Source organism: Daphnia magna, linkage group LG9, assembly GCF_020631705.1.
Source record: "Daphnia magna isolate NIES linkage group LG9, ASM2063170v1.1, whole genome shotgun sequence".
Lineage (NCBI taxonomy): Eukaryota > Metazoa > Arthropoda > Branchiopoda > Diplostraca > Daphniidae > Daphnia > Daphnia magna.
The window spans coordinates 6243333-6268479 of NC_059190.1; the positions used below are offsets into that span (position 1 = coordinate 6243333).

The window sequence follows — 25147 nt, forward strand, 5'->3', positions numbered from 1 at the left end:
CTTGAGTGGCTTGTGTCGGCACCAACATTGTCCCTATTAGGTATTAAATTCTCTCACTCCAAAGTTGAGACAGCTGATAGGGTTTGGAATGATGCATTCGGCTCTCTAAATGGTATTCTGCGAGAGAATGCCTGTCGACGTTTCAATCTATACCAAAGGGTTATTTTCCTCAAGTCGAAGACTCTCTCCGGAACTGTGTTTATTGCACAAGTATTACCATGTAAACAAAATGTGGCTAACCAGATTTTAAAGGCTATCATGAAATTTCTATTGGATTGGAAAAGTTGAAAGGTCGAACAAAACTGTAGTTTATCGTCCTGTTAGTCAAGGGGGACTGGGAATGGTCAACACTCATCTTTTTTACCGTTCCCTTTTCTTGTGTCCTATGTATAAAGTCCTGACAGGCCCCAAAAGTCCAGAAAGCTCTCTACTTCGTTATTGGATGTCCTTTCCTCTTCGAACCGTACTACCTCTCTACAAGAACAACACCGTACCCGTTGCAGTCATGAAGAGGCCCACTTACCTTCAGGAACCCCTGCACCAAATAAAACAACTATTGGCCTCTTCGATCCTGGTGCAGGGGAGTCCAATGGTGCACAGGAAAACATACAACCATTGGATCCTGGAGGTGACCACTTTGGGGAAGCTGGAGATCCTAAGGCCTAACCTGGATTGGCCACGTATCTGGAAGGAGACTGCAGCCCTGCCAAGCAACATCAGAGAAACCATGTTCCTTTTCAACCAGCGACTTCTCCCTACCAGGACCAGATGCCATCGGTTAGATCCTTCCAAAGATGCGACATGTCCAATCTGCCATCAGCACCCAGAAACCGATGAGCATCTGACATTCCAATGTCCTGAACGCCACATCGTTTGGAGCTGGTTGGAAGAAACCATACGTCAAATGGGCTGCAAGTCTTCCAAAGAAGATCTCATTCGCGGCCATTTTGGGCCAATAGGTAATCTCCGGCACACATTTACTCTTCTAGCTGCATTCATCTTCATAACCTGGAAATCAAGAAATTCCCAACGCCCCCCTCGTCAAGAAGAAGTAGAGAGCTTATGGAAAGCACTTTCTCCAATTAACCCACTCTTTCTCATTTAGCCTTCACTTTTAGTTCCCTTTTTTTTTCCTTGGCGATCGATTATTCCTGAAATGGTGACAGGGTTCTTCAAAACTTTGTTTCTCATAACAGACAGATGTTTGGGTTTCAATGTTGCGGAAAGGGCAATTTTTGGACAATCCGGAAAAAGTTGTTTAAGTTTTTTCACTTCACCAAATGCCTTCCGGAAACTTGACCAGTCAAAGATGAGATGAGCTTCGTCAATGGCAATAAATTTCAAACGACCAGGGTTTTCTAGAAGCCTGTCCAATATTCCGCTATTTGTGTCATTCCCAAATAAATGTTCCGGGCTTACTATGATCACTTTCGCGACGCGTGAAGATAATTTGAAGGCTTTGTCATAGTCAGTTTTCGTTGAAGTAGAACTGATGAAGACCGATTCCATCTTTAATTCTTTAAAGGCTTCAAGGTGGTCCATCCCTAATGCGACGGTAGGGACAATAACCAGTCCAACATCTTTATTTTTCAGCATCACTGCAGGAAGCTGAAAGCACGTTGATTTTCCCGCTCCTGTGGCTTGGATGACGATGTTGTCCTTCTTGCAACTGTAAGCTCGCATGGCTTCTAATTGAAACTCCTTTAACATAACGTTAAGTTATTTATTGGCATACCCTTGCCATTTCATAACCTCGTCTTGAGGAATGTCAGATTCTTTTTGAAGAAGAAATTCGTCATATTCTTTTGAGGAACTTCGAGGAAAAACTTCTTTTTGAGGATGTAACTCGTCGTTAGCTTCTTTTTGAGGATGTAACTCGTCGTCAACTTCTTCTTCAGGATGTAACTCGTCGTTAGCTTCTTCTTCAGGATGTAACTCGTCGTTAGCTTCTTCTTCAGGATGTAACTCGTCGTTAGCTTCTTCTTCAGGATGTAACTCGTCGTTAGCTTCTTTTTGAGGATGTAACTCGTCGTTAGCTTCTTTTTGAGGATGTAGTAACTCGTCGTCAGCTTCTTTTTGAGGATGTAACTCGTCGTCAGCTTCTTTTTGAAAAATAAACGTGGGAGTATTGAGTTCTGACGCGAAATCTGGAGAACCTGGGTTTGAAAAAGACAAGCTGAATGCATCCAATGTCTCATCCTATTAAAAAAAAATTTTGAATCATTTGCAAAATGTAACATAGGGCAGAACCAAGAACAACCTCATCACACTGAGATTCAGAAGACGGCGAAGGATCTCTACTTGAAGTCGGTTTCTTTGTCGATCTTCGCTTATCAGCTCTATTACGTAACAGCTCACCATTTAGATTGTCCTTATTTAAATGTCAAATGATTATGTTGTAGACAAACAAACACATATTCGAAAACAAATACCTATTCCGAATTAGACAAGATAAATTTTGGGGACGCCAGGGAAGACACAGGACTTTCATTGTTCCTTATTCTCGTCTTACTTGGTGATGATTAAAACAGAAAAAAATAATAATAATAGACATTTCATCACAAAATGTAATTGCTTACGCTTGAAGGACCATCCTTGAAGTCAAGCTTCCTTTTCACAAGAGGATAGATCTTTCTTGCCAGGATGGATTCTTTTAACGGCGAATTGTTCCCGACCTTTGGAAGTTGAGGAGATTTGTTTTTGGACACAGAAAGGGTCTTAGAAGAAAAATCTCTGTTTTTTTCGGCTGCGATCTGGAAAAACAAACATCATTAGAGAATGCATTTTTATAAATAAACATTTTTCTTTTACCTCCAAATTCTCTATTTCTACTTTTAGAGATATAAGTGATGGTCTCTCGACTGCTTCTTGTGCCCAGCACAATTGCATTATATGAACGTACGGTGAATCATCATGAACCTCAATTTTGGGACGTTGCCCACGCTTCACCGCTTCAATGATGAGAGATGCCAGGGTGTTTGGGCTACATTGCTTAAAAACTGATTCCCAGGGATGCGAGTAGTTGTGATAAGGCAATTCATGCATTATCATTCCAAAAGAATACACATCACTTGCATGTGACTTCTCTTTACCCTGAAATACCTCCGGTGCTTCGAATGATGTGTTACCTGGCTTCACTCTCTTACCAGTATTCATCGATGAAAAGTTTGAAAATATTTTTGTAGAAATTTGGGCGTGCGAACCACCGAAGTCAGTCAGTTTAAACACATAGTTGTTTTCAAATTCACTCACTAACACATTTGCACTTTTTAGATCGCCATGAACAATAGTGTTATTGTGTAAATAATTTAGTCCTTCGAGTACTTGGAAAAGGGCTTCATGCTTCAAATCTTGTTCCATCCTCCCACAGTGTCAATGAGTTTTCGTAAACTGTTAACACACACACATCTGCCATTGTGTGTAATTTTGATTTCGGCAAGTTCCAAAAGCAAACTAGATTTCTGGAAACAAATTCCCAAACACTTAATGATGTTCAAGTGGTGCAGCTTCAATAGACTTTCAGCTTCTTCCAACAACAGAGCCTTGCCGGGTTCTGTATTTCCAATGGTGTAACATTTCACTGCTACTAGAGAACCTCTGTACAAACCCATGTACACAGAGGAACAACCTCCAACGCCAATTGGAGTTTCACATTCAACAGTGTAATCACAAGGTTCCAGAATGTATTCTGGAGATATAGATGGTACTGCTGGAGACTTGGAGGTAAAATTCCTCAAAAGAGGCTTTCTCCCAGCCATGGCTTGTTACACATTATTTGAAAAAAATATTCAACAAATTAATGACAAGCAAATAAACAATAGGAGGAATGGGTATTACCGGATAGAAAAAAAAAGGAACTGAAGTGAAGCCTTGACCATCAGGGCTGGAAAGGTGTTGAAGACAGCTCGACAAACTTCCACCAGTCAGAATTCTCTAAAAATTAAGAAGCACAGTAAAAAAATAGTGAAATAAAGCAATGCAATAAATTGAATCATACCAAAATGTGGAGTCTTTTGCAAAGCAAAAAAAATTCGCTGAAGGTGTTGGTGCTGAAGCTGGAAAGGTGTTGAAGACAGCTCGACAAACTTCCACCAGTCAGAATTCTCTAAAAATTAAGAAGTACAGTAAAAAAATAGTGAAATAAAGTAATGCAATAAATTGAATCATACCAAAATGTGGAGTCTTTTGCAAAGCAAAAAGAATTTGCTGAGGATGGCATTCAATATGGCCGTCTCCGACTAACAGTCTCTCTGACCCTCTCGGACCAGACCGAACAGGCTGGAATTAAAACCTTTTTGACTAATCTCAGAGGAGGACACGGTTGCCAAATTAATCAAAACTGGCCAGGTCAGAAATAGTATGTTAGCGAATGCATAAACTAAAAGGGGAATGTTTTAGGGAGTTGATTAGCTGTTTCAATTTTTTATAAAGTTGAAAGACGGTTTGAAATTAAGAATTAGTGAATGCACTCGCTAAAAGAGGAATCTATTAGCGAGATGACTCGCTATCTCAATTTTTCTAGGGTTGAAAGAGGGTCCGGATTTTTGAATTAGCGAATTCACTCGCTAAAGAAGGAATGTAGTAGCGAGATGATTCACTATTTAAGTTTTTCTCTAGGGTTGAAAGAGGGTCCAGAATGTCGAATTAGCAAATGCTCTCGCTCAAGAAATTCCAATAGTGAATGCATTCCCTAATGTCCTTTGGGACCGTTCACTTCGAAATTCGACACATTAGCGAATGATCTCGCTAATGGAGTGCGCATTGGCTAGTGCATTGGCTAATTCACACACGTTTAGCGAATGCTTTAGCTAATGAAGTGGCGATTAGCGAATGCATTCGCTAATCCGGTGTATTTTAGCGAATGCATTCGCTAATCGCCACTAATCGAAAAGTTCCTTGAATAGTCTCGATTAGCTAATCAAAAACATCTTTAACAGATGTCGACTAGCTAACTTAGCTAAAAAACCTGACCGGGAAAATATATGTAAGCAAACGAATGTGGGTACAAGGAAATGATAAATTCAGTGAAGATCGCTTCTCGTTTCGACGTTTTTTTATCACTTTTGGTTGTTAATAGCTTTCAAGAGCATACCGTTTCGAGCTTAATTTGTTATTAAGGAAAACCCGTCATTTTTCTTAACTGGGACACTTTTGTTGTTTTTTCATTGCTCCTTCGTGAAAGGCATGTGGTCGTTGTATGGAACGATGCACATTATGAATTTCCAGGGTTTAGCGGTTGTAGATGGGTGCAGACGTTTTTTTTTCCTTCCGCCATTTACTGAAAACTGTAAGTCACATTCTTTGGTTATTTTCCTGTTTATTTGTGATGTTAGTTTGTGTTGTTAACTTTCCGTCTTTTGATATTTTGTAAGTACTCGTATATTCATTGTATTATCTTACTTGTGAGAATTTTTTGATTGGTTTGTGACTTTTTTTGTCGGGGCTTTCCCCAACCCTCGTTGGCTGTTTGGCGACACTCCTTCATTTCACGAGGACAATGGCTGGTTTTACTGGTGAATCAACTCAATCATTTTTTGTACGTGTGTAATATTTTGTAGGTCCTGTTAGCTCAGTTGGTTAGAGCGCTGTGCTAATAACGCGGAGGTCATAAGTTCGATCCTCTTACGGGCCAGTGGTGGTGCTTTCAAATATTTACATTTTGGAAATATTTTGGAGATGAAAACCTTATGAAAGAAATCACGGTTGCCGTAGCAGTCAGGAAGAGGTCCAAGTTCCTTCAGCAACCAGGGCATGAAATCAAGAAACTATTTGCCTCTTCCATACTGGGGCTTGGGAATACCATGGTACACAGAAAAACATATAACCAGTGAATCCTAGAGGTTACCGCTATGGGAGATCCCGAGGCGTTATATGGATTGACCATGTATCTGGAAGGAGACTGCAGCCCTGCCAAATAACATCAGAAAGATCATGTCCATGTTCAACTAGCGATTTCTTCCTACCATCACCAGCTGCTATCGGTTGGATCTATTCAACGATGCCACGTGTCCTATATGCCATCGACATCCCGAAACCGACGAGCATTTTGATGTTTCAGTGTCCTGAATGCCTCATCGTTTGGAGCTGGTTTGAAGGAACCATGTGTCAGACGGGCTGTGGGTCGTCCAAAGAAGATTTGATGTATGACCATTTTGGGCCGGAGATAGGTAATCTCCAGTCCACATTTACTCTTCCTACTGGCTACATGTTCACCACCTGGAAGGCGAGGAATCCCCAACGTATCTCACGTCGAATACAAGTAGAGAGTTCATAGAAACCAGTTGTCCTTCCAGATGGATCCTCCATTTCCCTCTTACATTCAATTATCGATTTTATTTAAAATTTTTATAAATTTTTTTAAATTTGTATTCCTCTATCTTAATATGTATAGATTTTTTAAATTGTTAATTTCACGAGGTCGCGAAGCGACCGAAGTGGAATTTTAATTAGAGTACTAATTAAAATACGAGACTTTAACGGTGTGGAACACTGTATTTAGCTCCTCCCAAGAAGCGATAGCAGCGCCATCGCCAGCATACGGGAGAATACCCGTCACTACCTCAGAACTCTTTACATATAAAACACAAATAAGTTCGAGGGAGGGTGTAAGTGGTTAGAACATAAATAAACAAAACAAATGAATGACTTCTGAAGAGTTCTTAACCTCTGGAACAAGACAACCCGGTGATTAGCTGCGTTGGTTGTTCTTGAAGTTTTTGTTGCCACCTCTTAAAAGGAAAACAAAAAATTTATATATATTTTTTTTTTTCAATGATTAATTAAGCGAGGTAAGCGAATGCCGTTTGATTCACCTGTACAAAAGACTGCTCTCAAGAAGAACACACTATTACCTTTATACCCCGTACTACAAGAATCTGATTTAACCGACCAAGACCCAAACCTAAGTCACCATCGAGAACAATTTTTGGACCATTGGAAGACCTTAATAGACTTATAATTTAAGCAAGTAAATCATACCAGACAACCTCAACAACTGAAAATATCCAACAGTTACAAACACAGAAACAAGAAGCAAGTCAGGCGACGCAAAATTCGCTGCATTTTTACACTTATTACCTTCTAGAACAAACTTTAAAAGTAACAGATGGTGTAACAGCAGAAACCATTGCTAATGCTACTAAAACACTCAAAGACGATATGGTCGCACAAGGTGGGAACACAACAACACTCGATACTTTACTCCAACAGCTACACACATTGCACGGAAAAGAAAAAGGATTTTCGTTCGGTACCATCAGTGTATTGCAGAAAGAGTCAGTAATTGCACTAATTGAAGATAAAAAGCAGATATCTACGCTAAAATTTGAACTTCCAAACGCGCAAAAACAATTGGAGAGTAACAAAAAGAAGGCAAAGAAGTCCAAATACACTTTAAGCAGTTCGTTAGAGCAACTTCAAGAAAACAACGAGGCTCTGAAAAACTCCCTTGAAAAAGCCAATTCCCGAATCGCCGACCTAGAACAAAACCTTGAAGCCACCTTAGCAACCGAGAGCCAATTGCAGAAGCTTCTCATAAGAAAAGAGGAAAACAACGCAGCTGTCGAGACCGAAGGGCAAGAAATAATTAACAAACTTGAAGGTGAGAAGACCAGACTGATCCAGAAACTCAGCAGTGTGGAAAACCAGATAAAACAAGTATCAGAAACCGCAGAGCAGCTCCAGAAAGAGATAAAAGTTTTGGCAGACAGACTCGACATGGCTTCAACAGAGAAAATCAATTTAAAGAAAAACTTGCTATATTTTACTTCGAAGAACAAGAATCTTGAAAAAGACCTTCAAAAACTACAAGATCGGGTACGAGGACAAGAAAATCAAATAATAATTCTAGAAAACCGGGTGAAAGAATACAAAAAACTTCAAGTTAAATTCATCGAGACTGAAGACTTTAACGACTCAAGGCTAGACGAGGACGAACCAGGAGAAATAACCAAACTAGTGGGAGATATAAATGAACTGACCTTGCCGACAGACAGTGGAGACAAGTCACTCCACTACGAGCTGGAAATAGAACAAGCAAACGATTTTGAACAAACAATAGAAAACCTAAAAACGCAAATAGAACACTTAAACAAAACAATCATCTATTTGGAGCAAGAAAATCAACAGCTAAAAAAGAAGGTCGACATGGGCGTAACACACGACGACGAGGACACTTCGGAAAAAACGTTTGCGAATACCCGCAAGAAAAATCCCAAGGATGACGATATTCCAGCAACTGAGCAGGACGACGAAGACGCAAAGAAAGTGAACAGGTACTTCACTCAGCCAATAGTGAAGGCCTTAGGAGAGCTATTCTCCAGAGAAGACAAAAAGGCAATTCCAATCTTTAAAAGAAAAAGCACTGATAAACTAATATCAGCGTGGCTACGCGGCGCCGAACACGTAGCACGAAACAATGAATGGGACGACAATCAAAAGATACGTTTCTTTTCTGATCAATTGAAAGGCGAAGCCTTCGAATGGCATGAAAACTACGCTGAAGAGGAAGGCGATGATCTAAATTACCAGGATTGGAAAGAAGCACTAATAACCAGATTTCAAGACACCTACGACTTAGCTACGCTGGAGAAAAAACTTTCAAAATTAACTCAAAAACCGGTAGAAAACTGCAGAGCTTTTGTGTCAAGGTTAAATAATCTTTACGATACCATCGCTGGTAAAGAAGAAAAGGCTGACTATAACCAAACTATTATTGAAGGACAATTACTAAACAATGTGAAAAAGATGAGGGATCACAGAAAAAGCAAAATCCTACTACAGGGATTACTACCAAAGTATAAAGCAGAACTTTTTCTACGAATGCCAGAAAACACAGAAGACTTTGACGCATTATGTAAACAACTTTTCATTTCTGAAAAAATTCTACACACAAAAGAAGCTACAGACGACAAGGAGATGTCAGCTGTTATAGCAGGGATAATGCATCACGAAAAACAACAAGACGATAAAATCCAACTACTTGAGCAAAAATTATCAGAAGCTCTGTCAGAATTAAAATGTACTAATACGAAACGTGGATCCTCACAGGAAAACGACGTTACCATAGCTGCAACTGACCAATACGAAAACAGAAGACCACGTCTAAGTGAACGTTACTCAAGATCACGTGATTCGCGAGTGCGATTTGCCGACAGTCATAACAGCCGAGAATCAAGTCGAGAAAGAAGTCTAAGTAGAAACAGAGACAACAGCCCCTACCGCAGAGATTACAATTTGTCAGGACGAAGAAATTATAATCCTTCAGGATACAGGCAAACCAGATTTCCATCTCACCAACGTCCCCCATATCGGAACGACTACCCCAACCGGCAAGGAAACTACAACGGACCAAACAACTACAGACATCAAGCACGTTATAACAGCAACCAACATCTACAGCAGCAACAGCAAACTGGCAACAACCCTCGAACTACTGAAAATCGAGAAATAACCTGCTACAAGTGTAACCGAAGAGGACATATTGCAAGAGAATGTTGGACAGATATGGCACGTACCAACAACCAAGGTCCCCGATAAACACCATAAAACCAATCAGTAACTCCCAACTAACATACAATTTAGGATCAGATGTAGAAGTAGAAACTCCAAAACTGATACGTATTCCCGTTAGAATTTTTAATAAGGAAATCATAGCTTTAGTGGACACAGGCGCAGCCGCTAGTTTATTATCCAGTAAAATATTAGATACTCTAGAATGTAATGAGAACTTAAAACAAGTAGAAAATGCGCATCATCCTATTTTTAGAACGGTGTCGGGATAAAAACTTAAATCGATAGGGAAATTTGAATTTTCAGTTATTATCAATGATAATCATATTATTAACCATCACTTTTATGTTATGAAAAACTTAAATGAACAATGCATCTTAGGATTAGATTTCTTATCTAACAATAATGTGAAGATTAACACTAGAAATCGTCAAATATGTTATGATCACTTTGGAGTAGAACATAATTTTGGAAGTAATACCATGCCCATTTATAGCGTAACATTTAGCAAAGCAGGCATTCATATACCACTAATCCCGATTGATAGAGAAGACGAAGATCTTACACAACAAGATTATCGTAATTTAGAATCCTTCACTCAATTAGACTTTAATAATAAAACTAAGCAGATAGCTAAGATTGTTGAAAAAGAAGAACAAGCACTCAAGGTATCAGACGACATAGAAACTAAAATTAAAATTTTACTAAAGAAACACGAAGATCTTTTCGCAGACCAAGAATCTGACTTGGGTCTAGCTACACAAGTGAAACATCACATCAACATAGGCCATAACGCTCCCATTAATCAACGACTACGAAGAACACCCGAATCCCTAAAACTTGTTGTTAAGACTAAAATAGAGGTAATGCTAAGTAACAAAATAATAAGAGAAAGCCACAGTCCTTTTGCTGCAGCCATAGTAATGGTACCTAAAAAAGATGGAGAGATGCGAATGTGCATCGACTACAGAGCTTTGAACAAAATTACTGTTAAGGATAAGTACCCTCTACCTAGGATAGATGACACAATTGACGCGTTGTGCGGATCGGTTTATTTTTCTACATTGGACTTACTAAGCGGCTACTGGCAAATAGAAATAGAAGAAAGTGATAAACACAAAACAGCTTTCATTTGTGAATTTGGCCAATACGAATTTAATCGAATGCCATTTGGTTTAACAAATGCCCCCAGCACTTTTCAAAGAGCAATGAATAACATCTTGAAAACTGTATTGTACAAATTCGCATTGGTTTACCTAGATGACATCATAGTGTTCAGTAATTCAATTACTGATCATGTGACACACTTGGAAGCAGTTTTTAGACTCCTTAAACAAGCGGGTTTAAAGTTGAAAAGGAAGAAGTGCGAATTTTTTAAATAAGAATTAGATTATTTAGGTTACATCGTATCCGGGAAAGGAATAACACCAAGTACAAAGAAATTAGACGCGATTATTAAATATCCCGCTCCCAAAAACGTAAAAGAATTGAGCTCATTTTTAGGTCTAGCCAGCTACTACAGAAAATTCATTCGGGCTTTTGCTGATAAAGCCCATCCACTAACTGCGCTCACTAGAAAGTCAGCGGAATGGAAATGGGGGGAGGAACAAAGGGACGCCTTTGAACGTATTAAGAACTGTCTCATCACTAGACCTGTTCTAGGTTATCCGGATTTTTCTCGAGAATTTATCATCTACACGGATGCTTCAGGATATGGAATAGGAGCAGTCTTGGCTCAAATACAACCTCCACCTCAATCAGCGGATTTAGCGGAGTCCGACTGACAGGACCTTCGTAAATCAGACGGCGTAGAAGTCGTCATAGCCTATACCTCTAAACATCTGAACGACCGCGAGGCCAAGTGGTCAACCACAGAGAAAGAGGCATACGCAATAATCCACGCCATCGGCGTGTTTACGACGTACCTATACGGGCGTAAGTTTACCGTATTTACAGATCATAGACCTTTAGAATGGCTAATGAGTAAGACAGAACCAGCAGGAAGATTAGCTCGATGGGCTCTTAAGATCCAAGAATTTGATATCATTATTGGGTACCGACCAGGAAAGTCACACCAAAATGCTAACACACTTAGTCGCACTCCAATAGTGCCGCTAGCGAAAGTAGAAACAAGGTCAACAGGTGCAAAAGAGAAACCAGAAGTAAAAAACGAAACCAAGGAAACTAGAACAAAAAAAGTAATTTTTGAAACGGAAAGTAATCAGTCCAAGGACACGGAAAAATGGATAGAACTCCAACACAAAGATGAGTATTGCAGAACAATATTAAAAGAAATGGCAAAGGCCAATCCAAGTAAGGACGTTAAAAATAAGTTTAAAATAAACGACAAAGGACTATTAGTAGATACCAGAAGAAGAATTGTAACGCCAGTAAGACTGGTGCCACAAATTTTAAAGGAAAATCACGATCACATATTGGCAGGACATTTAGGAGTAGGAAAAACGTTGGCTAGACTTCAAAGACAGTACACATGGCCATGCATGCGTACCTCCGTAATAGAATACGTTAAAAGTTGTTTGATGTGCAATAAAAGAAAAGCGGTAGGTGGAAGTAAAGCACCATTGCACCGTTTGCCTTTAGTTGAAGGAGTATGGGAAAGGATCGCTATGGATATAGTGGGCTCAATTCAAGAAAGCGCTAAGGGATACAGATATATATTAGTTATATCAGTATATGCCAGTAGGTTTGTTTTTACGGTTCCAATGAGAAATCAAACTGCCCAAACAATTGCGAAGATTTTAGTTAATAAAATATTTACTAAATATGGATCTCCAGAAGTAGTTCTAACAGACCAAGGTACTAACTTTCTATCCAGTCTAATACAAGAGGTGTGTAAACTATTCAAAGTCAAACAAATAAGGACTACGGCCTATCATCCACAAACTGATGGATTAGTTGAGAGGTACAATCGAACTCTCTGTGACATGTTAGCTTGTTATGTCTCAGACCAACCTGCTAACTGGGACAAAAACCTTCCGTTCGTTACTTTTGCTTACAACACAGCAAAACAAGCTTCAACTCAAGAAACACCATTCTTTCTATTCTTCGGACGAGAACCAATAATGCCCAATGATATCAAGATTAACAGAAGATACGAGACCTATGAAGATACTAGTATGGTGTATTCACAGCAGTGGGAAAAAGCTCAAAAACTGGCAAGAGAACATCTCTTCAAATCCCAAGCAAGACAGAAAAAATACTACGACGTAACCACGAAAACTATTAAATACAACATAGGTGACTACGTATTACTGAAGGCGCCACCAGCAGCAGGAAAATTCATATATCGATGGAACGAACCATTTTAAATTTCAAGAAGCTTCTCGGATATCAACTACGAGATCCAGCACACTGAAAACAAAAAACTGAAATCTGTCGTACATACCAACCGTCTCAAACTTTACATACCAAGAAAGCAAGAAACAACTAAGGAAGAAGAAATACTACAAAACCTACCAGAAAATGATAAAGCCCAACGACGACCAGTAATTCACCAACGCCAACCAGGCCGACCAAGGAAGCAGCAGCTGATAAATCCAGTGAAGATGAACATCAAACCACGCAGGAACGAAGGAGAACCAAAAGAACAAACAAACCATGCAATACATAACCTTTACCAAAACCGAAACGATCCTATAACGAATCACCAATACCACTTAAGAAGACGATATCAAGGACCGGATTACTAAACATTTTCATTTTTCACAGATGCAGACATTACTCTTCCTTCTTTGCCTCCTTCATTCACTTAACCCTACTTACCCTATCTACGCATCTGTCTGCGATTGTAACAACATGAAAATACGAGGAATCCTAGACTTTGAATTGCCTTACTACTGTGACAATGAAAAACCAGAAACACAACACTTACCAAGGATACCAACTACTTACACCTTAGTGACCAAGAAAAAACCAGCAGCCACTTGGAAAGGATGGACATGTCGACAGTGGACTAAAACAAAGAAAATAACTGGATCGTTCTGGATCGGATCCTTCGATACAGTTTACTCCCAAAAAACAATACTAATCACCCCTTTGGAATGCTGGCGGATGGTCAACGATAAAAAATGTGGCGACAATAAGATGCAAACCGGACCGACGGGACTCAGTTTCACAGCCACTCCTACAGGAGAAGGTAAATGGTACGCCATCAAGGAATACCAAACACTCAACTGTATAGCGGAACAGATCACGCTACGTCAGGAGAAACCAGATAGTCCAATCGAAAGCCCTTTCGGATTACTAAACACCACCCAACAGGAAGGACAATTCATCCAAAATCAAAATACAATCGTGTGGGGAGAAAGAACAACCAACAGTTCATACACTCAGACGTTACTAAAAGGACAAGGATACCTGGAAATTCCTCGAGAACCGGAGTCGGATAACTCCAGCCGCCTTTACGACACCAGTCGGCAGATTGAAATATCTGTTCTTAACAAACCCGATAAGGATATTGTACCAATAGGACATAAAGTGGTTGGAATCCCTCTAACGTACTTGACGTTTCCTGCAGAAACAACAAAAATTTTGTATGAAATGTTCAAGAACACAATCGCAACATCCCTTAAAAATAACAACCTTGCCACACTCGTGTGTGAAGACTACAGAGAATTGTACAAATCCAGACCACAACGTTCTCTTCTTCAAGAAGTTCACTTTCTCTTCGACACCCAAGTCGAAGACGAACAACTTTGGATTCGCCTCTACAGTATTTCATACGCCTGGGGAACTCTAAGATTGGCACATAGAAGACCAAAGATAATCAAAGAAGATGGAAAAATCGTACAAAAGGATGCAACAATATACATTACTTACGAGTCCGGAAGCAGAAACCCTTTGACAACGTACAGTCAACTTTCAAAGGACGACCCTCTCCCATCAGGATCGAAATTTGAGTACATTGTCGACCAAACGATACGCGTACAAAATTCTCATATCTGCATCATGGAGACCACACACGACTACGTATTTGCTGCAGCCTGTTCAGAGGAATCAACAAGATGGATTTTAGAAAAAGAGAACAGCTATCTAATTCCCCAAGAATCAGAAATGTGTCTTACCGTAGGGGTCGACGAAACCTTAAAATAGGAAAAGTGTGCTTTTGAAGGAGATACCAGGAAAAACCAGCAGTGGTTCTTTCAAACAATAAATACCAATCCGGATGCTATAGAAAATTTTCCCGACGTAACATTGCAGGATATTCAAGAAGTCCGATTAGAACAACGAAGAGCAATTACAACCACAATCAACTCACCCATATTTGGCGGTATCTTGAAAGCAAATCACGACAGTGGAAACATCATCTGGGACATGATCGCCTGGGGATTGTTGAAAAATGGACAATATGCAAACGGGAAATGTGTCACACATCATGGGCTTGAAAAACAGCTAACCATGGAAGATTGTGACACAGATTGGACAAAATGTCAAGAAGAACTAAAAACATTTATCACAAGTAACGTTCCTCTGGTGCAATCACAAGTATCCGTAGGAAACTGCAGTAAAGCAACTAACAAAGGCCAAGCTTTCGAGTATACGTCTGATTTCACCTTTAGACCGTTCAACACTAATGCTTGCGTCAAGGCAAACACAACGATGCTTATTCTACAGGAATGCGCCAACACCAGTTCAATTTGGGGCACTTTCGAACACACAGGACAGCTCATGGCAACAGACAGAACTGGCCTACATTCACCGGCGTCAGACAGAAAATGTCTCACACTAAAAGTAGGACGTCTGAGTTTAGGACATTGCCACGGTTCAAGTAAAAAACAACAGTTTAACTTCGAATATCGAAACCCGCACCAAATACGGACGCTTTCAGCAGCAGCCATTATAGCGATTCACACTCAACAATCATTGGACGGAACACGACTCCCACTTATACCCCCTCTTCTCAAAAGAGAAAGTAAAGCAAACAACGAAAACTTAACCACGCCCACCACACAAAAATCTATCTCATCTACTTCCAGCACCACAACGACAGTAAAACCGACTACAAAATTAAGCACAACCACAATGAAAACAACAATAGCCACAACAGCCATAAATACGACCGTTAAAAGCACACCACCGACAACTAGGCCTACAACAACTACTAAGCCAATGACTACCACAACTAAGCCTACGACTACCACAACTAAGCCTACGACCACCACAACTAAGCCTACGACAACCACAACCAAGCCTACAACTACAACAACAAAGCCTACAACTACAACAAATAAGCCTACTACTACAACTACTACGCCTACAACTACAACAACAAAGTCTACGACTACAACTACTACGCCTATAACTACAACAACAAAGCCTACAACTACAACAAATAAGCCTACAACTACAACCACCCTGCCTACAACTACAACTACCACAGCTACAACTACAACTACTGAGCCAACAACTACAACCACTAGGCCTACAACTCCAAGTACTGAACCTACATTGCCATCAACTACAACTGAAACCACGTCCACTGCACAATCATCAACGACAACTATAGCGACAACAACTGAATCAATAAGCAATTCAACAACACCTCCCACAACAACTGAAAAAATAGAAGATCCTCCAGTTACGAAAAATCACACCAGTATGGAAGATGCAATAATGGAAATTATTGATGACACCGAAAAAACATCTCAGCAAGAATTACCCGAGGCTGCATCTTTAACATTAGAACAAGTACCGGAGGTACCAGTACCCACATGGAAACATGATAAGTTTTGAAGCGATAACTCACCGTTTGTTTAAAAATATAAAAAATCTCTGAAAATTGAACGGTAGACGACATAGTGTACATTTTGACAAGTTTCATTTTTTTATGAAGGCTAATTTTGCCGATTTTTAAAATAAACAATGCCGATCAATCTTTCGTGGGAGGGGACGAAATCCTGCCTGGGGAAGAATGGAAGGGAAAAAAAAAAAGGAAAAAAAAGAAAAAAATTTCCGACGTACGTTTTATTAAAAAATCGGCCAAAATCAGCCTTTCTTAAAAATTGAAACTTTGAAAGTAGCGACTATGTTTTTTTAATTCTATTATAAACTTTCAAAAATTCATGGTGAAAAAAATTTAATAAAAAAAATTTCAAAATGAAATTAGAAGAATTCAGTGACAAAATTAAGTTCGAAATTTCAAAAATGCATGAGCAACATAAAATAAGTATAGAAACAGAACACGAAAACAAACTTGCAAAAGAAATCCGCGACGTATATTGTCAACTATCAACGATAAAGAAAACTCAAGCGGTGATTCTAGCTCAAAGTAACGGAATTCTTGCTGCTTCAGCGCTTGGATTACCCATCTGTATGAGACTGCAAGGCTTCGGACAAGCGATGACACTTCAACAATGTGAAAAAAAACGGATTTTCATCTCCGCAAAAGAATCCAAATGTGGATTTCAACCATTCTTTACCTATGAAGATAAAAACTGCACAATTGGAGTAGATGGATGGTCTATACATCCATATTCCGATTGCTTTTGGAAAACTCATTTGGTAAACTTAAATGGATTCCATCACACCTAGGAACACAATTCAACAGATGAAGAGTGGGTAAAACAAAAAGCAAGCATTCACATGCCGAACTTAGACCTTATCACAGAGTTCAAAGAGTTGCACTTGAATGATTTCAACTACAGTTTGAAGAGCCATCCAGCGCATGAAACAATGGAAATGGAGCAATTGAATATCCTAAATGATTTAGTAGGCCTAAGGCAGGAATCAAATTCAAAATCAGTTTCTGACATAGTGATGTCAGAAAAACAGGATAATCAGATAGGAACCATGTTTTCATGGTTCGACACATTAAAAATTCTTATCCTATCTATTATCGGATTCATTGTATTCATCATATGCCTACGCATATTGATCATTTGTGACCCTTTCACAAGAATCATGGAAAAAATTCGCCAAGCTAGAAGATTAAGACGATATGGAATCAATACGGAAGAAGCGCACGAATTAACTTCAATGATCCCAAATTCAAGCACTCAACCACCAGAAGAAATAATAGAACAACCATTCACTAGGATGACGGCTCCTACACCTCTTACCATGGAAAGACCCACACAATCACGCACAGCTCAACCAAGCGCGCCGAAACAACCTAATATTTACCCTATTATGGAAGAAAACTGGGAATCCGATCAAGCTCGCAAATGCACAGGAAAACACACGACTTGCACTTACGTTGTGGGTTATGGAATGGTATGGGAAGACCTTTGCAGATGCTCAACGGAAACTGAATCTAAAAACAACTAACCTTTAAAAAAAATTAAAAATAGCAACAAGCAATAACAAGCAAACACAAAAAACGAACGAAGACAGGAAAACAAAGAACCGACGTAAAAGAGCGTCAAGAAAGAACTAAAGGAAGAAAAGAGAAGAAAAGCATAAAAAAAAATGATTGAAATCTGTCGTAGCATTCCAGTAAAAAGGAACGTAGACCATCATTTATTAACTAAGATTTTATTAGCCTAAAGACAATGAATAACGGTACAGGAAACATATCTTGTATTTTGTGCCTCATACTATAGCCCAACAAACAAGAATAACGGTGAAGGAAAGAAAGTAGGTGACGGGTAAAAACAAGTTTTCACCTAACCATTGCCACGCCACATGCCGAAGAGAAGTAAGGAGAAGAAGACAATCAGAAGAAAAAGAGGAAAATTGGAGGACCAATTTCTTCTTGCCGAAGGGGGGAAGGAATGTAATAGACCGCAGCAACTCCTCCCAGCAACAGCAGCCCCACCCAGCAAGAAAGTCGTCACGAATGCAACTTTCCCTGCGGATAATAGTTTATGATAAAAGTAAAAGTTATTGTAAACCCCTCCCTTCTTAACCTTCAATCTTTTGGTATATAAGCACATGGTTGTATCGTCTTAAGTAGAGTTAGTTTACTGGCAAATACACAGTCTAGAAACTATTACACACTGATTGTTTCATGAATTGACATTTCTTTAATTTTAATTTAAGTCCTGCGCCTTTAATTAGGGAAAAGACTTCTCGTATGTCATTCAGATGGCTCTGGAAAAAATCGGAAAAAAATATTACGTCATCTAAGTAAACTAAAGCTTTTTGTCCTGCCACATTCCTAAGTATATGGTTCTTTAAACGCTGAAAAGTCGCGGGTGTGTTACATAGACCAAAAGGCATCCTAACAAATACGTATAGATTATTTTCTACAATAAAAGCAGTTTTTTCTTTAGATGATTCCTCTAGTTCAATCTGCCAGTATCGTGATGCCACATCTAAGGTCGTAAAGAATTTTTTGCCATACAGCCTATCGAGGGTGCCGTCGATTCTCGGAAGTGGATAAGAGTCTTTTTTTGTTAAATTATTTAATTGCCTATAGTCAATGCAAAAACGCAATTCCCCTGATTTTTTTACAACTAAAATTACTGAAGCTGCCCATGTGGACGTCGAGTGTCGTATTACGTTTGCTTGCAGCATTTCTTTTATCTGTTTTTCGAATTCTTCTCTTTGGCCTTGGCCTGTGCGATAGGGTCGAAGTCGAATAGGTCCTTTTCCTTCCGTATCAATAAAATGTTTTATTAATCCTGTACTCCCCAAACCAGAGTCTTTTGTCGCGAATAAACCAGTAAATTCGTTTAGAAGCGCAGCTAACGGTTTTTTATATTGTGGGTCAACATCCACATCTGTTTTGGGAACCCACCCTTCAGTAGAAACGGTCTCCCGAGAAGCAGAGTTCTTGACCTGATGATACTTTGCCTATCAGTTGACAAGAGAATTCTACCTCACCCAGGGGACTATCTCTCGGTAGAGTGTGTGCCATATTGGAATTGTTTTCTACAACAATCTGATATTTTCTGTTTTCGTTCGTAGCGTTTACGAAATTGCCTATACATATTCCCTCTGTTAAATCCATTGATACCTTAGAAAGGTATCAATTACCCCTAGATCTTCACTAGAGTCATGGCTACGTTGACCGTTGGCTCTTGGCTCGTCGGTAATAACCCATTTTGTTTAACTTCCTGATTACCTTCCGGTTTGTCACGGGCAAGGAATATAGTTTTAGAGTGGCAATCAAAAATAAACTCGTGTTTGTCTGTGGCGTCCAGACCCAATATACATGATTCTGATATACCGTTCGTGACGATAAATTCTTGGTCTAGTACATTGGCACCGTAAACAACTGGTAGGGAAACTAACCCTAACGTGAACAATTTTTTGTTGTGCACATCGTATAGTTCTACGTCGGACTCAGAGCAATTCACTTGCTCTTCCAACGCTATCCGATTAAAAATATCTCTATGTAAAAGGCTCCGCGCTGCACCCGTGTCGAATAATGCTTTAAACGGATTATCGTGAATTTTCATAGAATGTCGAGGGGCTGCTGCTTTACTGAAAGCTGTAATTTTTGCGACTGATGGTATGGTTTTGGGGCTTAATGACCTATTCTCCGTTAACCCCATTTTACGGCTGGCCTTTATTCGTTTCCTTGGTTCGGTAAAGCATCAGTTTCGTTAGGCTTAATTAAGTTTTTCTTCTCGGGGCAAAATTTCGTTACGTGGCCTACTTGTTGACAAAAGTAACAGGTAGGTGGCGTCTCTGGTGTCGTTTGCCGTTTTATAAATCGAAAGCAACTTTCGATGCTGTGGTTGGTGAGGCCGCAGTTTGAGCAGCCAGCGGCATTTTGCGTTGCCCTATTTCGTTGGAAAGGTTGCTGACCTGAGTTATTTTCGTTAGGCCTTCCGAAAGTGTTTCCGACTGGTTGTCGGAATCCGTTTATTGGGCCTTGGCGGTTGAAACTGTTTTGGTGAGCGTGGTTTGAGAAATTTCCGTGTCTTGATACAGTACCTACCAGAAGTCTTTGGAAGCCTGAGAGAACCTTAAGCAAAAACGCCGTTTTTGCTGTTCTCTCAGTGCTACAATTTTCACCCAAATATTACAATTTTTTGTGTGTACGTTGTCAAAAATAGTGAAAACGTCCCTAATTTTTTCCAGAATTTTTTTTTAATGGGAAAGGTGGATAAAAATTCGATGAAAAAGTCTTTAGAAAGCCGAGAGGACCTTATGCAAATGACGTCACTTTGGTTTTTTTTAGCAAACAGCTAGGGCTACGAAGAACGCAAAAGGGATTTAAAAAAAGAGCTACGTTAGCTCTACCTGTAGTCTCATTTTCAAATTTTTTTCTTTTTATCCAACGATTTTACAGGTGGTTAAAATACGAAATTATGGAAATCCCTTTTTTGCGGCATCAACCGGAGTTGCCGAATTCTTAGAAACCCTTTTTTTTCTTACAGTTTTACCAGAGTAATAGAATACTATTTATAATATATATAGTATGCAATTACTCTGGTATATACATAGTATTCTATTATATATATAGTATTCTTTTACTCTGGCAACATGGTATTGTTTTTGTGTCATTTGTCATTACCGGTCATTACACTAATTACAATAATGTCGTGATAAATATTGCGTAGAAATGGCTTCGAACATAATCGACAAAAAAGTGTGAGCTACATTTGAACGAGAATACTGTGAAATCTGAAATCCATGTTTTCACAGAAGAAACACTGGAAATGTGCAAAGACGTGCAGTTAGTGTATAAATGTCGCCCTAATTCAAAGTACAATGTCATTAAACTTCGTTTATTTGGAAGCAGCGCAGACTTTTCAAACGGGGAACCCTCCGAACAAAAAAATTGTGCGTCGCCGTAATGTTTGCCCGCTCCGATTCTACGCAAATCCTTAAGTGGAGTGATATTATATACTTCAAGGCAAGACAGGCCCGCGACGGGATTAAAAAAAAAAACGGGAGAAGGTCGGGGGTTTGTAATCACACGCACGCATATATAGAAATATATGAACAACAACAACAACAACGAAGAGGGGGGTGGGAAGAAATGCACATTTTGGAACTGATTTTTCGTTGGGATGGACGCGAGTAATTATGTATGCATCGAAAGAGTTTTAAAACAGAGAAAGATAAAATGTCGTGTATATAACCTGCGTGATTGTTGGAGGCAATCCAAACGGGATGTCTGATGCTAACTATACATGAGATTTATATATACGCAGGGATGAAAAGAAAAATGTGTAGATCTATACGCTTGCTGGGTGGCTCTTTGTCCACTGGTCCGAATTTATGTGTATAGGCAAATCACATCACAATAGGAGGATATTGGTCACGGGGGCTTGTTATTATATGCTCGTGTGAGCACGGTGGATAAACTTTTAGCTTATAACATGCAGTCATTCTTGTTCAATAATCTTATAGCCATCTAAGCAAGAAATTCCTGTTGCATTTTCTCCACAACAAAAAGTGTGGCAAGCGTGATAAATCTCACGTTCCGTGTCTATACCCTTCATTTTTCTTCCCTCTCGTTTTGATTATTAAATTTGTTGTTTATGCGCAAAAAGTCAATCTAATCGACCCGAATTCGCAGAAACAACAACAAAAAACACGCGTTTATATACGAAAGGAAATTGAAATTTAAGAAAGATAATTCTTTTTCCATTACGATGGCTATCTATCGTATTCTATGTTTTAATTTAATAAGCCAAGCCCATCCAAATAAAAAACAAATGTTCTTCCACTTTTTTTTTTCATTTGGTTTGATCCCCTCTCCCCCCTTTTATTTTTATGTTTTTGCCGAACTGTCTAGAGCACCTCCCGTATTCGTACATAAAGCCGGCTCATCTTTTTATGTATGTGTCGTAGATTTATTACATCCACTATGTTTCGAATGCGTTTGTGCCTCTCTATAGTATATATACGCTCTCTTGACAGCCACTGACGTCACGGAGCTTGCCCCATCTCAGTGATTAATGTTATAGAGCAAAGGGGGGGAAAGAAAAGAAAAGGAAAGTGTGTCAGGATGGTGTCACCGCAAAGAAGACGAACGAAAAAGAACACGCGACTTGGATTGTTCAAATGTCGGCCATAGAGTGTTGAATGCATTTCGCTGCAGGACACACGCAGCTATAACACGGTGACAAGAGGAGCATCACAAGACACGAACAATAATCTTATCGTCTGTGACTAATATAAATGGAGAAAAGAGCCTGACAAAGGACATCAATTTGACGCTTACAGCTGAGCACTATATACGATCAAATGCTGTGCAGTTTTTCCTTATTTTCTCCCAATGAAAACGAACGGATATTCTCATTAGCAAACTACAATAATACACACTTTTAAAATGAAGACTTACAAGATTCTCTCGTCTCCAAACTGGAGCAATTTGTGTGCAATATTGATGGAAAAAAAATTACTTCCGTCAATGACGAAAGATTGGAATGTTTCATGAAGGTGTATAAGCCGTCTGGGAAAAAACCATTAGTCGGTGTCAAGGGGATAGATTTTGCCATGCTTCCGCCTTGTCATTCTGTTTTAATGCAGCAAATCAAGAGGGCAAATTTAATTTGCTCAATATGGAACAATGCAACGGAAATGAATCCCCGAGTGTTTCCCCCTAATGAAAATGGATGGGTGCTAGAAAATTCGAAGTACACCCTCAATTGGTTTGAAGGAGAAATTACACCACCAACACTTCAAGATATGGTGGTCGAAGAAGAAGATCTTATTGCGGAAGGAGACGACGAGGATTTGCTAAATGAAAGTGAATCAGACGAAATAGAGGAAGATATAATGTCTGATGAAGATTAAACTTTTTTTATGTTATTTAAATGCAACAAAATAGTCAACCAAGAAGTCAGTTTTGTAACGTTTTCGCAAAGATGAACATTACAGTTTTTAATAAAATTTTTTAAAAATCATAATCCAAACATTTTATGTTACTATAAACTAACACAACGATGTTTTTTAAATAACTGTAGAATTGAAAAATGATATCACAACATAGGCCTACGCACTAAACTATAAACATCGCTAGTATTAGTATTTTTAAATTTCCTGGGCACTATGCAGTATTGCCATTTCAAAAAATGAGTGATAGGTGTGTCAAAAGAGTTACACACCAGCGTCTGTTCCCTACTTCGCCCCATTTTTCACCGTCTGTCTGCATACCATTCGACACAGTTTTTTACGCTCTTTTTTTTGTGTTAAAATAAGTAAAAGGTTTTAATTTTTTATCAAAACCTCACGACTTTGGGAGGCTGTAACTCCCGAACGCCCTCACCAACATTCGACAGACGGCCATTTCCCATTATTCCTCATTGGGACGAATCAATTAAGCTATCAAAACCTTCTCGTAAAAGGTTTTGATATTTTTGAGCCCGGGCTCTCCGACTATTTGTTAAAAAAAAAAGCCAAAGTGACCTCATTTGCATAAGGTCCTGTCGGCTTTCTAAAGACTTTTTCATCGAATTTTTACCCACCCTTCCCATAAAATAAAAATTCTGAAACAAATTAGGGACAGTCTCACTATTTATGAGAAGGTACACACAAAAATGGTACCATTTGGGTGAAAATTGTAGCACTGAGAGAATCGCAAAAACGGCGTTTTTGCATAAGGTTCTCTCAGGCTTCCAAAGACTTTTGGTAGGTACTGTAGGTTCGGGGGATAGCTGAAGTTATTTCTGAGTGGTTGACGTATCTCATTTGTTTGGCGAATGCTAGCCTGCATGATGCTACCGAGTTTCGTTATGACGTCCGTTAAACGGTCAATTTTCCCGCTCAAATCGGGCAATGTGCTTGTTTCTTGTAGAGCAGGTTCAGTGGTGGCTAATTTCAGGCAGGATGCGATTGAGTTGATGTGTTCACTTTGTTTTTCAATTGCTTGTAGGATAGCTGTTTCGTTTTGAGTGCTAGCTACCGCGTTAACAAATATCCTTTTGTCTTTTTCTATGGTATTTGATTGGACGCGCTTTGCGTACTTCTGTGTGATAGATACAAGTTCTTCGAATGTTGATACCGATTTGTGTCTTACGATGTTTTGAAGTTCTGGTTCCAGTCCTTGCAAAAATTTTTGTCGAAGTAATCTTAGTTGCGTGGTTTTGTCTTCGGGTGTTTCCTGGTTGTTGGAGGGATAGGCACGTGTGTATAGCGTTTTAAGTCTATAGGCATAATTTAAATTATTTTCTTTTGGCTTCCGTTGTATCTCGTTGAATTGGTTTTGATAAAAGTCAATGTCTTTGGATCCATGGTAGTTTTCTTGGAAGAGTTTCTTGATATCTTCGTATTCGTAAGTATCGCTGGATTCCAAGATATTTCGTAGTAAGTCTTATGCTTCGCCTGACATTTTAGTTGACAGCATACTGATTATTTCTGCGTTGTCCCAGTTTGACATGGCTTAGACGTTGTCGAAAAGCTTAATCCAACGATCGAAGCAAACAGCGGGGCTGCCTGAGAAATTTTGCAGTTGATTCAGCATGGTGATGGATTCCCTGCCCTAACGGTGGTCATTTTTCCGGTAATTATTTGGAGGTGATGTCATTTCTTGGTTTTTTGTGATCTTTATGTTGTGGTTTCCTTTTTCGTTAAATAAACACTCTTGGTCTTCGCTTTTCTTTTCGTCCCGTGTGCTGTCAGTGGGTGAGTAATTGGTGCAGTTTACCCAAGCTTCTTTGTGTGTGCTGTTCTCGGGAGTTTGATAGCTCGCTTCTTTCGGGTAAGGCGTATATGCCTCGGTTCGTTTTAGAGTGTCAGCTCGGTTTGTATCAAACCAGAGACGGTGAGGATT

General features: G+C 39.3%; 1 pseudogene; it reads right to left on the reverse strand.

Moving 5' to 3' along the window:
- Window positions 1-3877: 3877 nt before the first annotated feature.
- LOC116930563 lies at window positions 3878-24706 on the reverse strand (annotated as a pseudogene).
- Between the last annotated feature and the right edge of the window lie 441 nt (window positions 24707-25147).